Raw genomic sequence first — 13,923 nt, 5'->3', positions numbered from 1 at the left:
TGATCCAGGGGTGTTTAAGTGGGAGTGATTAACGGTATAATAAGGTATTTCTGTGATGGATGACACTGTCAAATCTGTACTTAAATAGTGTCAGTCACTCCTGGTTTAACGATGGGAAAAGTCACAAAGTTAAGCTAAGTGTTTTCTTTAGGGATTCTATTATAAACTAAATGGTCATTAAAACATCTGGACAAACTCTCCTCTGGACTTTCTGGGTCAAGTTTGTGAACCTATTTGAATTCCGATACAAAGGTCGATTTCTTAAATATAAAAGTATATCGTTATATTACATCCCTCTGTTTCCCTTTTTTTTAAAAATCTATTTAAAATATAAAAATGGTTATAATAGTGGCATGCAAAATTAAAGTTATATAAAAGAAAAAAACATTATTATACATATAAGCAAAATTGAGTTAGCCAAAACCATTGACTCTGAAGTGTAACCTTATCACTTTCACTCTCTCTCTTCTCTCTCTTAAAAAAAATGAAATTAAAAATGAATTTGGTATAAAATTCGCGTAAATCAAACATAAATCAGTTGAAAATAAAAATACAAAACTTAAAAATAGTATGTTACATTGAACATACATCAAATCGTGCGACAACTCATCGCGTTCTAATGGTCTTCAAACATAAATCAATCAAATCAAAACATAAAATTCAAGAAACTGTGGCTGATTAGCCTAAATCAAAATATCAAACTCAATCACTTAAAACTTTAAAAGAAACAAATGTGTGTGTCCCGTTGACACAAACTTATCCACAATATATCATTATCGTCACAACTTTATCGATTTAAGCATTTATATTTACAGGTAATTACGATTTCAATCGGTCGACAAATTCGACTTTTGTACTCAATGTCAAAAAATTTACAATTAAAAGTACTAAGAAAATCTCCTGTTATTGTATATCAATTAATTAATGCTTGAGATTAACGACTCAAAGGTTAAACAAAATATTTGTTACAAAATGATTGTCGGGCTTTTCAATATCTCAATATATCGATCATCAAAATTCAAAATTAATCTTTATCAAAAAACTCGTTACAAAATCAATACTTAAACATAAATTCAATTCTCTTTTAACTGAAATCACATCATTATTAAACAAATCTCATCAAAAATACGTAGACTATGCTATCATTTAGCAAATGTCGTAATTAAAAAAAATTCCTTGCAAAAAAAATTAAATCAGTAACTTGTTGCATTATACAAACGTTTTATGAATCGTTTTGGCGATCCACTTATCGGTATCTGTTTATCATTAATGATCTCTTTAATCAATTTCTCTGTATCGTTATATCTGTCAATATTCCACCAAAATTTGCGATCATTAGATTCGTGTTTTGTTTTATCGGTGTTGCGTTTGGCTGAAGTCGGTTTAGAATACGAAACTAAAACTTGGAAATGTCCTGCTTTAAATCTACCTCGGTTTAATGTCATATTTGAATCATTAGGTGCTGTCATAATTAGATTAGTTTGTTCCTTAATTTGTTCTTCTTTCATTTGGAATGGGGCTGCTAATCCCATGTTATTCTCTACACAGTCAATGTAAGGTTGCAAGTTAAGGGGTTCTACTTTAGTTGGATGTGTAAGGGTATCTGATTGCAATTGGGTTGGTGTCCTATCATGTTCGTCGATAAATTAAACATTGTTTTCGTCATTTACTACGTTAACGGTGTTCTTAATTTTCTCATTATTATTATCGGCGGGTTTATTCAACAATTATTTTAACAATTTAAAAAACAATTTTAGTGTATATATATGTAAACTCTCACTTTTCAATCAAGGTTACAAATCAAAAATCAAAATGGCTTTGACTTACCCCAAATGCTTCGGATCCAATTAAAAATGAATTAAAGGAATGCAAAAAGTGTTCAAAAATGTCTAAATGTTCAAACAACGAATTAAAGAAATGTTAAAGTGCTCATCAATGTTCAAATTTTCAAACAACGAATTCAAAAAAATGCGAAAGGTGTTCATCAATGTTCAAAAAAGTAAATGTTAAAAAAACGATCGAAAAAAAACGGCGTGAAGTTGAAAGTCTCTAAACGAAACAGTTCTTGTCCGCTTGCTTCTGTTTTGATTCTTCTTGGGTCTTCCTCGATTATCTTCTTTGTCTTTATCCAATGGTTATAATTTCATAAAATTTCTGCTTGTCTCGATTTCATTCAAATATAATTTCAGCTTGTCTTTTGTGTCTTCCTCGATTATCTTCTTTGTCTTCATCCAATGGTAATAATTTGATAAAATTTCTGCTTGTCTCGATCTCATTCAAATATAATTTCAGCTTGTCTTTTGAGTCAAAGTAAATTTCTCTCCTTTCAAACAAATATGGTTATTTTTGTCTTTGTCTTCGTCTTGTTGTCTTGTTAAGTGTTTATTTCTTGTTTTCTCACTCCGTTCCTTATGAAATTTGGGTCTTCCACCATGTAATATAATGTTGCTGTTGAGGTACTAATGAAGACTCTGACTCGCTTGCCTGTCGTAACACATATATTATTTATTCAGTATAATACTTCAGTACAATATACAACTATAAGTATAGATAAGGAACGGACAATCAATGATGCTGTCAGTGAGGTGTGAAGTGTGTGTAGGTCTGCTTCTGAAGAAGTGGCTGTGAGGTGTGTGCTCCGTGAAATGGCTGTAAGGTGTGTCTTGGCCCTTCTGAAACTTAGGAGTATATTGGCTCAGTTCATTTGCATAATGTCATTACATCATCTGTGAGGGTAACGATTGGTCCTAAGTTGATCCAGGGGTGTTTAAGTGGGAGTGATTAACGGTATAATAAGGTATTTCTGTGATGGATGACACTGTCAAATCTGTACTTAAATAGTGTCAGTCACTCCTGGTTTAACGATGGGAAAAGTCACAAAGTTAAGCTAAGTGTTTTCTTTAGGGATTCTATTATAAACTAAATGGTCATTAAAACATCTGGACAAACTCTCCTCTGGACTTTCTGGGTCAAATTTGTGAACCTATTTGAATTCCGGTACAAAGGTCGATTTCTTAAATATAAAAGTATATCGTTACATTACAATATTCAAAAAAACTCGTTACCATAAAAACACCAAAGTGCTTAGAATTGCTTCAAATCGCATTTGGAGACGTTTTAGACCATTTTGTGATTTTCTAAAAAAGTTGTTAACACAAAAACACCAAAGTGCTTAAAATAGCTTCAAATCGCATTTGGAGACGTTTTAGACCAATTTGTGATTTTCGAAAAAAATTGTTAACATAAAAACACCAAATTGCTTAGAATAGCTTCAAATCGCATTTGGAGACGTTTTACACCATTTTGTGATTTTCGAAAAAACTTGTTTACATAAAAACACCAAAGTGCTTAGAATAGCTTCAAATCGCATTTGGAGACGTTTTACACTTTAGTAATTGTCGGCGCAACGGTAAAACAAAACAACTACTAAATGTATACAGTAAACTATGCAATTTATTCCAAGTGAATCAAGTGAGGATTCTCAATAAATAGATAAAATATACAATATACAATATTTGATAAGACAGAGCAATAAACGGTGTAGCTAAGATGCTGGTTGAGAAAAGAGTGTGTTAATAATGTGGTCAGTGCATGGTAATATTGGGCTTGGCCCATCTCATCTGACCAATTAGGATTAAGAGAATTAATGTGGTTTTCTGTTAGAGTCATTAACATTCTTAAAATCCATTAGCTAGAAAAGTGAAGGTAACAGGAAGGTAACCTGTCAATGTGAGGTTAAATAAAGAGATATATAGAGGATGTATAAATAATCAAATTAAAAGTAAATGTTGAATTGTTTAAAAGCTATGTGGTAGGTCTGCTACAGGAGCCCCCTTCCAGTGAAAGAATTAATGATAGAACGAGACAAAACGTTGAGGGAAATGAACATGTCTACCAGAACGAGTAGTACGGGGAGGGGTTGCCAAAATGGGTGACGGGTTGGTTGGTTTGACTAGGGGTGATGCTTGTAGCTTGGGAGTGAGGGTTTGCTCTTGGCTTTTAAATATATCAGTATCCAAATGAGCTACCTTTAGGCGATCAATACTGACTGTGTCCTGTCGACCATTTAGATCGAGAACAAAGTGTTTGTCTGTTCGACTTAATACCTTAAATGGACCATCATATGGACGTTGTAAGGGTTTTCGAACAGAGTCCCTTCGCACAAAAACATGGGTACAATTAAATATTTCTTGATTGATATAGGATTTACGGTTAGAGTTGGTGCGGGTAGGTGTGGGACGTAGTTTACTCATATTATCACGCAATCTATCAATATAATTAGAATAATCACAATGTTCAGAGTTTGAATTAAAGAATTGTCCAGGTAATCTTAAAGTAGTGCCATAAACAAGTTCAGCAGCACTATGACCTAGATCAGCCTTAAGGGCTGTACGAATGTCTAAAAGTACTATAGGTAAATGTTCTGTCCATTTAGTGTGATCATTATGTGCTTTGAGAGAACCCTTCAAATGTCGATGAAAACGTTCTACAAGTCCGTTCGCAATAGGATGGTATGCAGTTGTATGAATGTGCTTAGTTCCTAGTAAGTTGGCGAGTGAATGAAATAATGCAGATTCAAATTGTCTTCCTCGATCTGTTGTAATGGTTGAAGGTATTCCGAATGAAGCGATCCATCGATTGACAAATGCGTGTGCGACAGTATCGGCTGTGATATCCGGAATAGGTACGGCTTCGGGCCATCGAGTAAAACGATCGATAAAAGTGAGTAAATAAGAAAAACCATTTGACGGAGGGAGAGGTCCAACAATATCTATATGTACATGGTCAAAACGGGCGTCAGGTGTAGAAAAAGTAGAGAGTGGCGAAACGGTGTGCCGGTGTACTTTGGAACGTTGACATTGAATGCATGTTTGAGACCATCGTCGTACATCATGATTGATTGCTGGCCATACGAAACGGTCAGTAATTAAACGTTGTGTTGCTCGTATACCAGGATGTGATAGCGAATGTAGAGTGTCAAATATTATGCGTCTGAATTCTTGTGGGATATATGGACGTGGATTGCCTTTGGAAATATCACAAAGAATTGTAGAGTCAGAAGTTGGAATTGGAAAGTTTTGAAATTGTAGTGAAGACGGTGATTCAAGTAGCTTGTGCAATTCATCGTCATTCTTTTGTGCAGCAGCAATAAGACTAAAATCAACAATGTTAGTTGTGTTGTGACTGAAAGTATTAAGTTCGATTCGCGACAATGCATCAGCTGCTGCATTAGCTTTTCCACTCACATGGCGTATGTCCGTTGTGAATTGAGATATGAAATCGAGATGACGGATTTCGCGCACAGCTGTTTCAACTAGTGTTAAGATATCAGAAAAAGTCAAGCGCCCTCAGTGTTAGCAGACGAGGCTCTCCCGAGTCGCGCGGACATATAATTTTTGTTTACAAACCATTATTTCGCGAACGCCAAATTAAATTTCGCTATCGTGAGTTTTTATGTAGTAAAACATTTTATACAAAACTAAATGATTAAAAAAAGTGTATGTTCAATTAAAAAATAAATATTTTATTGTTTCTTTACTATAAATTAATAAATAAACCACGATATTGTCCAATTTACTGAAATAATCTCCAGCACATAAACCAGGAAGTCAAGATAAACTGTGTAAAGAAATGGTAAACAATCGTAAGTAGAAAATATCATTGTATTCTTTACTTTTTTTGTGGATATAATTAATTTTTTTAGAAAAAGAACGAACTAGAATATAGTCCATCATTATTATATAAACAAAATAATACTAGTTTTGTTAATATAGCCTGGTTCAGTTTTTAGTAAAACTCGCATATTTTGCAACCCCTTTATACATTGTTATTGTTGTCGGCGAGAAAACGGTTTGGCGATAGGCTTAGAAAGTGCGTTGACGCCCGCGATGACCGTGACGGTAATGTGGGCCTAGAATAAAGCTAGGCCGAAACATAGAAAATTCGTAATAGTTAAACCTTTAATTACCCTAATCCTAAATTTAATCATTATAACTGTTACCAAAAAATTAATGGCATGTGTTTATAATAATAATTATTGCTTTCCTGGTGCATTTTTAGGCTAGCTGGTGTGACTGAGTGACAGTCACAGCCTAGGCTAGGCCTTAATAGTAATACATTTGTATAATAATGTTTTAATATTTTGACTATTAGCTCTCTTGTTTGGATTTGTTTGGACACAAAACTGAAGTACTGTAGATTAAAAAATTGATTTATTTTTAAAGGAAAGTACAGTTGCATCTATTGTTTTTGTAATCAAGATGACATCAGAACCAACAATGTTCCTCAAGCCTGTAGACATCTCAAGGCCTACAATCATGACTACAAGTTTTTTGTAGACCATGGCAGTGAAAAAAAAAGAAGCAAAATAATATCGCACAGTGTTGTTAGGCCATACCTGGTAGACATTGAATTAAACAGGGTAGGTAAATAATCATAACCACCTCTTTAGAAAGTTTAATACACACTCCAAACAATGAAATGTGTGTTTGTACTTCATATTAAAGAACAATGTTAGTATAAAATAACTGTCGAAACAAACAATTGTTACAGTAATTTATAAATATACCTCTTTTCTTTATTAAATATTTCCTCAATCAACTATTTTTCCAGGTGTCAATATGTTATAATATTCAACATGCGACAGGATGCTGACATCTTGACTGGTAAATTCAAATGTTGTTTCAACTTTACATTGACATTACATAATAACTCAATTGGTCAAGTTGCTCTTTAAATATACATTGTCCATTTGAGCATAGAATTTCAAAATTGTTTATCCTATTTTTATGCATAATAAAGCAAACCTTTGGCTGGAACTTATTTTCCTATGAATTATCCATATATTATCATTATCTGCTACAAGAAATAGTTGTTAACATTTTGAAAATATAATAATGTTGATGCTCATTTTTTATGCAGATTGACATTTATTTGGTTGACCAATATTGTTTAATCTCAGGTGATCATCTAGGAGAAAGAGAAAATCAGAAGCTGCAGCACATCGACATGCTACAAAGTACAATGAATAAAATCCAGTCTTTAGAAGAGAATCTTGAGCATTTAAGAAATGAACTCTCAGTGTCACTTGTGACAAAACAGCATAGTAAGATTGCAGAGACTGGCCACATAATAAATCTAAAAGAACAAGAGGTCAAAGACTTGGTCAGTCCTACATTATATACCTTTAAAATTATGTCTAAAACATGCAATACTATAAAAATGAATGCCATATTTCTTTTATATATTTTATATAGCGAACTACTATGAACCAAGAGATTTGAAACTGGAACTCTATGTACAAAAATGGTCGAGGTATTTAGAAAAAATAAATTCCTCGACAGCAGTACCATGGAAAGAGTTTTGTGGGAAATCATGAAGTCACATCTGACGTTTATTTCACCTGAGATCCAGCATGAAGTAACTAGGCCGGTAACTAAGTGCAGAAAAGTTGAGGAATAGTTTGCTATTTCTCAGTTAATTGTTATAGTATTGCATATTATATGTACAGTATACCATATGAATGGTAGTATTTTTTTGTGTTATTGCTAGAACAATGATTTTGTAAATATTTAACAAATGGTATATGAATTGTAATTTAATTTAATTTTTTGGAAGTTATTTTATTTTAATTTGGTTTATATATATTATTGATTGATAACGGAAATTGATGTTATTTACTGATTTAGATTGTGATTGCATATACAATACAAATATGAAAGAAATATGCATTTATAATTAAATATCTAATGTCACAGTACTCTATAGCTTCTTTCTATTAATATATTACAGATCTTTGACTAAGACATGCTAGGTAGGCTGCTAGCCTTTAACCTGCTGATGATGTAGCCTAGCCTATATATAGTATAGGCCTAGCTAGGCATGTAACCTGGCCTACTCTGTACTCCTCTCTCCCAATATGAATGATTATTAAAAAAGCTTAGGCCTAGGCTAGGCCTAATTTTTAATTAGGACCAGGAACAAGTAATTAATCAGCTTTATAACAGGTCAACTGTCATTTAGGCCCCCCGAATAGACATGTTTACATGTTAAAAATAAACAGTTATTTTATTTTAATTTGGTTTATATATTAATAATTATTTATTGATAACGAAAATTTATGTTATTTACTGATTTAGATTGTGATTCATTGCATATCAAAATAATAAATATACAATACAAATATGAAAGAAATATGCATTTATGATTAAATATCTAATGTCACAGTACTATATAGCTTCTTTCTATTAATATATTACAGATCTTTGACTAAGACATGCTAGGTAGGCTGCTAGCCTTTAACCTGCTGATGAGATGAGATAGCCTAGCCTATATATAATATAGGCCTAGCTAGGCCTGTAGCCTGGCCTACTCTGTACTCCTCTATCCCAATATGAATGATTATTAAAAAAGCTTTAGGCCTAGGCTAGGCCTAATTTTTAATTAGGACCAGGAACAAGTAATTAATCAGCTTTATAACAGGTCAACTGTCACTGAGGCCCCCCGAATATACATGTTTACGTGTTAAAAATAAACAGCCATTAGTCTTACACAGCTGGTTTTAACCACGCAATGGGGCCTGGGCATAGCCTATTATAAGCTAGCGTAGGAAAAAATCCAGCCAGGCAATATGAATACGATCCTTGTTAAAACATTCAAGGATAACTAAAGTATCCAACTAAATCAAAGAATTCAACAGAAAAAATTATTTTTAAACTGATATGGAAAACAACATTTATACCTACTTTTTAAATGTATCACTTGAGAAAAAAACTGGCGTTGGGTGTACAATTTTCAATTACATTACCTCTTAAAATCCACGTGATAAAACAACGACAACATGTTTTTCACCTTCATCCAGGGTTGTTCTAATGAATATTCATTATTTTTCTGACTTTCGCGGTCTTTATTTGTTTTTATTGGCTATTAAAAAACAGTCGTTTTATGCTTGATTGCTTCCGGGTTCCTCATGTGGTTTGTATACAATATGTTTTCGGAATCGCTACTCCATAAAACGCTATGAAACGTTGGGGGCGCTGCACTTAATTCATATTTCTGGAACAGCTGTGCGCGTGGCGAGTGACGATTTGGTTTGGCGAGTAAAGCATACATAAGTGGCTTATGGTCAGTAAAAATATGAAATAAGCGTCCTTCAAGTGAATGACGAAAATGTTTAACTGAAAGGTATGCCGCCAAAAGTTCACGACCAAATGTGCTGTATCGCGTCTGCGCTGGTTTCAACTTCTGTGAGAAAAATGAAATAGGTTGACAATTGTTGTCAATGCGTTTGTTGTAGTATACCCCCTATGGCCACATCCGAAACCATGATACTTAAAGGTGCATCTGGCTGCGGATGGGTGAGAAGAGTTGGCGGAGGCGCTGTTGGTCGGAAGCAGTTGTCCGACGTATTAAAGTATCTTTGAAGTTCACATACCTGTTATCAGTAGGCGGGGTGAGAAATAGATCCCGAACTCCCTGCGCAATTTCAGGTTGCGATGATTCTACTAAGTAAGCATATTTAGTAGCATCTGCTGTGATCCCACGCATTGTGAACTGTGCTTCGACTTGGGTGAACCACAATATCGTATCATTGGGCCAGTATGGAAGCAGTTTCAATGCTAGAGAAGAAATTGGCCTGTTGACGGTTGCTGCGTCAGAAGCGGGCACCACAGGTTGTTCCTGGTGCTGGGGTTGTGCTGGAGGTTGCGGTAGCTGTCGTTGTTGCTGTTGTCCTTCCATTTAAACGACGGTATAAGAAAGTCGAGGGACACCACTTTAGTATGGATGAATGACACTCTCAGTTCCATGCTTCTTTAGTCGGGTGTCACCACTTTAGTTCCATGCTTCCTTAGTCGGGGTCACCACTTTAGTAATTGTCGGCGCAACGGTAAAACAAAACAACTACTAAATGTATACAGTAAACTATGCAATTTATTCCAAGTGAATCAAGTGAGGATTCTCAATAAATAGATAAAATATACAATATACAATATTTGATAAGACAGAGCAATAAACGGTGTAGCTAAGATGCTGGTTGAGAAAAGAGTGTGTTAATAATGTGGTCAGTGCATGGTAATATTGGGCTTGGCCCATCTCATCTGACCAATTAGGATTAAGAGAATTAATGTGGTTTTCTGTTAGAGTCATTAACATTCTTAAAATCCATTAGCTAGAAAAGTGAAGGTAACAGGAAGGTAACCTGTCAATGTGAGGTAAAGAGATATATAGAGGATGTATAAATAATCAAATTAAAAGTAAATGTTGAATTGTTTAAAAGCTATGTGGTAGGTCTGCTACAACACCATTTTGTGATTTTCGAAAAAACTTGTTAACATAAAAACACCAAAGTGCTTAGAATAGCTTCAAATCGCATTTGGAGACGTTTTAGACCATTTTGTGACTTTCGAAAAAACTTGTTAACATAAAAACATCAAAGTGTACAGAATAGCTTCAAATCGCATTTTGAGACATTTTAGACCCTTTTGTGATTTTCGAAAAAACTTGGTTACACAAAAACACCAAAGTGCTTAAAATAGCTTCAAATCGCATTTGGAGACGTTTTAGACCAATTTGTGATTTTCGAAAAAACTTGTTAACATAAAAACACCAAAGTGTTTAGAATAGCTTCAAATCACATTTGGAGACGTTTTAGACCATTTTGTGATTTTCGAAAAAACTTGTTAACATAAAAACACCAAAGTGCTTAAAATCACATTAGAAACCGTTTTAGACCATTTTGAGCATTTCGATAAAACTTTTCACACAAAAACATCAAAGAGCACAAAATAGCTTAATATCGTATTTAAAAACGTTTTTGACCATTTTGAGCATTTCGACAAAAATTATTCACACAAAACAGCAAAGTGTACAGAATAGCTTCAAATCGCATTTGGAGACGTTTTAGACCATTTTGTGATTTTCGAAAAAACTTGTTAAAATAAAAACACCAAAGTGCTTAGAATAGCTTAAAATCGCATTTTGTGACATTTTCGACCATTTTGTGATTTTCGAAAAAACTTGTTAACATAAAAACACCAAATTGCTTAGAATAGCTTAAAATCGCATTTGGAGACGTTTTATACCATTGTGTGATTTTCGAAAAAAACTTGTTAACATAAAAACACAAAAGTGCTTAGAATAGCTTCAAATCGCATTTGGAGACGTTTTAGACCATTTTGTGATTTTCGAAAAAACTTGTTAACATAAAAACACCAAATTGCTTGGAATAGCTTAAAATCGCATTTGGAAACGTTTTACACCATTTTGTGATTTTCGAAAAAACTTGTTAACATAAAAACACCAAAGTGCTTAGAATAGCTTCAAATCACATTTGGAGACGTTTAACACCATTTTGTGATTTTCGAAAAAAATTATTCACACAAAACAGCAAAGTGTACAGAATAGCTTCAAATCGCATTTTGAGACATTTTAGACCATTTTGTGATTTTCAAAAAAACTTGTTAACATAAAAACACCAAAGTGCTTAGAATAGCTTCAAATCGCATTTTGTGACATTTTCGACCATTTTGTGATTTTCGAAAAAACTTGTTAACATAAAAACACCAAATTGCTTAGAATAGCTTAAAATCGCATTTGGAAACGTTTTATACCATTTTGTGATTTTCGAAAAAACTTGTTAACATAAAAACACCAAAGTGCTTAGAATAGCTTCAAATCGCATTTGGAGACGTTTTAGACCATTTTGTGATTTTCGAAAAAACTTGTTAACATAAAAACACCAAAGTGCTTAGAATAGCTTCAAATCGCATTTGGAGACGTTTTAGACCATTTTGTGATTTTCGAAAAAACTTGTTAACATAAAAACACCAAAGTGCTTAGAATTGCTTCAAATCGCATTTGGAGACGTTTTAGACCATTTTGTGATTTTCTAAAAAAGTTGTTAACATAAAAACATCAAAGTTCTTAAAATCACATTAGAAACCGTTTTAGACCATTTTGAGTATTTCGATAAAACTTTTCACACAAAAACATCAAAGAACACAAAATAGTATTTAAAAACGTTTTTGACCATTTTGAGCAATTTGACAAAAATTATTCACACAAAACAGCAAAGTGTACAGAATAGCTTCAAATCGCATTTGGAGACGTTTTAGACCATTTTGTGATTTTCGAAAAACTTGTTAACATAAAAACATCAAAGTGTACAGAATAGCTTCAAATCGCATTTTGAGACATTATAGACATTTTGTGATTTTCGAAAAAACTTGTAAACATAAAAACACCAAAGTGCTTAGAAAAGCTTCAAATCGCATTTGGAGACATTTTAGACCATTTTGTGATTTTCGAAAAAACTTGTTAACATAAAAACACAAAAGTGCTTAGAATAGCTTCAAATCGCATTTGGAGACGTTTTAGACCATTTTGTGATTTTCGAAAAAACTTGTTCACATAAAAACACATAATTGCTTAGAATAGCTTCAAATCGCATTTGAAGACGTTTTACACCATTTTGTGATTTTCGAAAAAACTTGTTAACATAAAAACACCAAAGTGCTTAGAATAGCTTCAAATCACATTTGGAGACGTTTTAGACCATTTTGTGATTTTCGAAAAAACTTGTTAACATAAAAACACCAAAGTGCTTAAAATCACATTAGAAACCGTTTTAGACCATTTTGAGCATTTCGATAAAACTTTTCACACAAAAACATCAAAGAGCACAAAATAGCTTAATATCGTATTTAAAAACGTTTTTGACCATTTTGAGCATTTCGACAAAAATTATTCACACAAAACAGCAAAGTGTACAGAATAGCTTCAAATCGCATTTGGAGACGTTTTAGACCATTTTGTGATTTTCGAAAAAACTTGTTAACATAAAAACAACAAAGTGCTTAGAATAGCTTAAAATCGCATTTTGTGACATTTTCGACCATTTTGTGATTTTCGAAAAAACTTGTTAACATAAAAACACCAAATTGCTTAGAATAGCTTAAAATCGCATTTGGAGACGTTTTATACCATTGTGTGATTTTCGAAAAAAACTTGTTAACATAAAAACACAAAAGTGCTTAGAATAGCTTCAAATCGCATTTGGAGACGTTTTAGACCATTTTGTGATTTTCGAAAAAACTTGTTAACATAAAAACACCAAATTGCTTGGAATAGCTTAAAATCGCATTTGGAAACGTTTTACACCATTTTGTGATTTTCGAAAAAACTTGTTAACATAAAAACACCAAAGTGCTTAGAATAGCTTCAAATCACATTTGGAGACGTTTAACACCATTTTGTGATTTTCGAAAAAAATTATTCACACAAAACAGCAAAGTGTACAGAATAGCTTCAAATCGCATTTTGAGACATTTTAGACCATTTTGTGATTTTCAAAAAAACTTGTTAACATAAAAACACCAAAGTGCTTAGAATAGCTTCAAATCGCATTTTGTGACATTTTCGACCATTTTGTGATTTTCGAAAAAACTTGTTAACATAAAAACACCAAATTGCTTAGAATAGCTTAAAATCGCATTTGGAAACGTTTTATACCATTTTGTGATTTTCGAAAAAACTTGTTAACATAAAAACACCAAAGTGCTTAGAATAGCTTCAAATCGCATTTGGAGACGTTTTAGACCATTTTGTGATTTTCGAAAAAACTTGTTAACATAAAAACACCAAAGTGCTTAGAATAGCTTCAAATCGCATTTGGAGACGTTTTAGACCATTTTGTGATTTTCGAAAAAACTTTTTAACATAAAAACACCAAAGTGCTTAGAATTGCTTCAAATCGCATTTGGAGACGTTTTAGACCATTTTGTGATTTTCTAAAAAAGTTGTTAACATAAAAACATCAAAGTTCTTAAAATCACATTAGAAACCGTTTTAGACCATTTTGAGTATTTCGATAAAACTTTTCACACAAAAACATCAAAGAACACAAAATAGTATTTAAAAACGTTT

At 33.0% G+C, this 13,923-nt stretch overlaps 1 long non-coding RNA gene across 1 annotated transcript; it reads left to right on the top strand.

Annotated features, from left to right (window-relative positions):
• Positions 1 to 5,591: 5,591 nt before the first annotated feature.
• Positions 5,592 to 6,645, top strand: LOC140048667 (uncharacterized). The gene is made up of 3 exons (XR_011845110.1): positions 5,592 to 5,644; positions 6,225 to 6,421; positions 6,613 to 6,645. It is a non-coding gene; the product is annotated as an uncharacterized lncRNA (long non-coding RNA).
• The last annotated feature ends 7,278 nt before the right edge of the window (positions 6,646 to 13,923 follow it).

Source organism: Antedon mediterranea, chromosome 1, assembly GCF_964355755.1.
Source record: "Antedon mediterranea chromosome 1, ecAntMedi1.1, whole genome shotgun sequence".
Classification (NCBI taxonomy): domain Eukaryota; kingdom Metazoa; phylum Echinodermata; class Crinoidea; order Comatulida; family Antedonidae; genus Antedon; species Antedon mediterranea.
The sequence above is the reverse complement of the archived record's forward strand: the minus strand, read 5'-3'. Positions and strand labels throughout refer to the sequence as shown.